Source organism: Thalassophryne amazonica, chromosome 18, assembly GCF_902500255.1.
Source record: "Thalassophryne amazonica chromosome 18, fThaAma1.1, whole genome shotgun sequence".
NCBI lineage: Eukaryota > Metazoa > Chordata > Actinopteri > Batrachoidiformes > Batrachoididae > Thalassophryne > Thalassophryne amazonica.
In genome coordinates, this window is record NC_047120.1 from 2,260,533 (window position 1) to 2,264,645 (window position 4,113).

A 4,113-nucleotide genomic window follows, 5' to 3' on the forward strand; every position below is an offset into this window, starting at 1 on the left:
TCGGTCACAAATCACTCCTGCCACCTTTCTCCACCCACTCCACCCTGCCTGCACTCTCTTCTTCACCTCTCTACCACACTCTCCATTACTTTGAACAGTTGACCCCAAATATTTAAACTCATCTACTTTCACCACTTCTACTCCTTGTAACTGCACTATTCCACTGGGCTCCCTCTCATTCACACACGTACTCAGTCTTGCTTCTACTGACTTTCATTCCCCTTCTCTCCAAAGCATATCTCCACTTCTCCAGACTAGACTCAACTTGTTCTCTTCTCTCACTACAGATCACAATATCATCTGCAAACATCATAGTCCATGGGGACTCCTGTCTGATCTCATCCATCAACCTGTCCATCACCACTGCAAACAAGAAAGGACTCAGAGCTGATCCTTGGTGTAATCCCACCTCCACCCTGAATGAGTCTGTCATTCAGACTGCGCATCTCACCGCTGTCACACTATTTTTGTACATGTCCTGCACTACCCTAACATACTTCTCTGCCACTCCAGACTTCCTCATACAGTGCCACAACTCTTCTCTTGGCACCCTATCATAAGCATTTTCTAAGTCCACAAACACACAATGTAACTCTTTCTGGCCTTCTCTGTACTTCTCCAACAGTATTCTCAGAGCAAACATTGCATCTGTAGTGCTCTTTCTCGGCATGAAACCACATTGCTGCTCACAGATCTTCACCTGTTTTCTAAGCCTATGTTGTGTGTTGGGGGGTTTGGCTGGACATTTTGGTGTTGTTTTCTTTTCTTTGCTCTCCAGGTGGTATGCAAACTGGTTTTTTGTCTGTGGAGAAGGTGCTGGCAGAAGAGTCCTTCACCCTCATCAGCATAATTAGCTGTACCTGTGGAGGATGTTTACATGCAGGCCTACTGACTCGCAGCACCTGTGGATGATGCTCACGTGTAAACTTAAAGACTTTCAGCTGAAGCAGATAATGAGATGGCGTTCTGCATTTAAGCCATGAGTGGTTCAAGCAGAATTGCCGGGAACTCGACCTTGTGACGTTCGTTTGTGAGACGCTGAGGACCTCGCCTGGGTTTGACACATCATGCCTGTGAAGGAGGACGGGTGAGGGACACATGCTGTCAGCACACATCAGAGGTGATTGATTGTCTGAATAAGTGTTAATAGTAATTTGGTATTTTGTTACGCAGTATATTTGAACATTGATGAGAATTGTGTAGCTCGCTTCTCACTGCCGTGGCGTACGGACTGATGATCCTCCACCTGTTGTGAGAAGCTGCTCATTTACATAAAGCTTAAATTCAGACCTGAATGTGTTGCTGATAGTGTGTGCCTTTGAAGGATATTTGTTGTAGCTGTTGACTTACCTCACCTTTTCCATCCTTCACAGAGTCAGTTTGTCGTATCCACCTGGGGCGTGTTCGGCGGTGAGTCTGGGTCCAGAAGCGCCGAGCTTTGATCCATTTCGGCGCTGGAGAGCGCGCCGTCTTTCACTCCGCCAGACAAACACACATTTATGTTGTACACCAATTATTGCACGGGAGAAAAATAAAATTGTTTTGTTTTTGGAACCGCTTTCTGGTTATTTAGCGCTGGGTTCAGTCAGACGCTGGTCGCGCTCCTCAACTCGCGTCTGCACATAACAGCCTAGCTTCTACTACTCTTTCCCATAACTTCATGCTGTGACTGATCACCTTTATGCCTCTGTCATTACTGCAGCTCTGCACATCACCCTTGTTCTTGAAAATAGGAACCACCACACTTTGTCTCCACTCCTCAGGCATCCTCTCACTTTCCAAGATTTTATTAAACAATCTGGTTAGAAACTCTACTGCCATCTCTCCTAGACATTTATGCATCCACTGGAATGTCATCTGGACCAACTGCTTTTCCACTCTTCATCCTCTTCATAGCAGCCCTCACGTCTTCCTTACTAATCTCTTGTACTTCCTGATTTACTCTCACCACATCATCCAGCCTTTTCTTTCACTCATTTTCTTCATTCATCAGCTCTTCAAAATATTCCCTCCACCTTCTCAGCACACACTCCTCACTTGTCAGCACATTACCATGCGCATCTTTTACTACCCTAACCTGCTGCACATCCTTTCCAGCTCTGTCCCTTTGGCTGGCCAATCGGTACAAGTCCCTTTTCTCCTTCTTTACTATTCAGCTTCTTGTACAGCTCACAATATGCCTTTTCCTTCACTTTTGCCACTTCTCTTTTCGCCTTAAACCGCATCTCCTTGTACTCCTGTCTACTTTCTTCATTTCTCCTACTATCCCAAAACGTTTTCGCCAACCTCTTTCTCCTTATGCTTTCCTGGACTTCTTCATTGCACCACCAAGTCTCCTTGTCTTCCTTCCACTGTCCAGATGTCATACTCAGTACTGTCCTAGCTGTCTCCATCTCCACATCTGCAGTACTTTTCCAGTTTTCCAGAATTACTTCCCCTCCAACCAGTGCTTCTCTCACCTGCTCGCTAAATTTCACACAACAGTCTTCCTCCTTCAGCTTCCATCATCTGATCCTTTGTTGAGCTCTCACTCTCTTCTTCTTCTTTACCTCTAAAGTCATCCTACAAACAACCATCCTATGCTGTCTAACATCACTCTTTCCTGCCACCACCTTACAGTCTCTGATTTCTTTTAGCTTGCATCTCCTGTAAAGAATGTAGTCCACCTGTGTGCACCTTCCTCCACTCATATGTTATCCTGTGCTCCTCCCTTTTCTTAAAGTAGGTATTCACCACAGCCATTTCCATCCTTTTTGCAAAATCGACTACCATCTGTCCTTCTCCATTCCTATCCTTGATACCATATCTATCCATTCCTTCCTCATCACCTCTGTTCCCTTCACCAACATGCCCATTGAAGTCTGCTCCTATCACCACTCTTTCATGCTTGGGCACACTCTCCACCACCTCATCTAACACACTCCAGAAATCTTCTTTCTGCACTGATGATATTCATCAGCACCCCTTCAATTTCCAACTTCACACTCATCACCCTGTCAGACACTCGCTTAACCTCCAACACGCTTTTAACATACTCTTCCTTCAAAATGAGCCCAACACCATTTCTCTTCCTGTCCTCACCATGTTACAACAACTTGTACCCACCGCTGATGCTCCTGCTCTTACTTCCCTTCCACTTGGTCTCTTGCACACACAATATGTCTACCTTTCTCCTCTCCATCATATCAGCCAACTCTCTCCCTTTACCAGACATACTACCAACATTCAAAGTCCCCACTCTCATTTCCACCCTTCTAGTTTTCTTCTTCTCCCACTGTTTGTGGAAACATTCTCCTCCTCTTCTTCATCGTCTTTGCCCAGCAGTAGCCCAATTTCCACCGGCATCCTGTTGGGCAACAGCACCGGTGGCAGACGTTGTTAACCCAGGTCGTGACCGAACCGGTATGGAAATTCGATTCTTAGTCTGCATAGTTGGGTTGGCTTATTTTACGCTGGATGCCCTTCCTGACGCAGCCCTCCTCATTTATGCGGGCTTGGGACCGGAACTCAGAATGTACTGGCTGCACACCCCATGTGGCTGAATTGGATTTTTTATTCCAATGAATTTGAAAAATAATTCTCCATAACATTTTATCATTTAGGGGTTAACATTTAGGGGTTTACAGAAAACCAACTCACACTGACCAATATCTGCTCTTCGGCTCAAACCACCCCCTTGAACACGAGCTCGGGGTGATCAGGACGCTTCAACACAGAGCCCTACAGGTGCCCACAACTGCAGAGGGAAGGGCTAAAGAACAACAACGTGTCCGGAAAGCCCTCACAGTATGTGGGTACCCACGATGGTCCCTGGACAAAGTGCAGAAGTCCCAGAGAACAAAGAGACCAGATAGACAGGAGACGGAGACAAGAAGAAGAGGAGTGTCTCTCCCTTATTTAGCAGGAGTAGGGGAAAAACTACAGAGGATCTTCAGACAGCACAAAATCCCAGTTTACTTTAAACCGGTTAACACCTTGAGACAGAAATTAGTTCACCCTAAGGACATGATCCCTAGTTACAAACAGAGCAATGTAGTGTATTCTATCAGATGTCAGGAAAACTGTAACGAACACTACATAGGTGAAACAAAGCAACCTTTACACAAAAGGCTA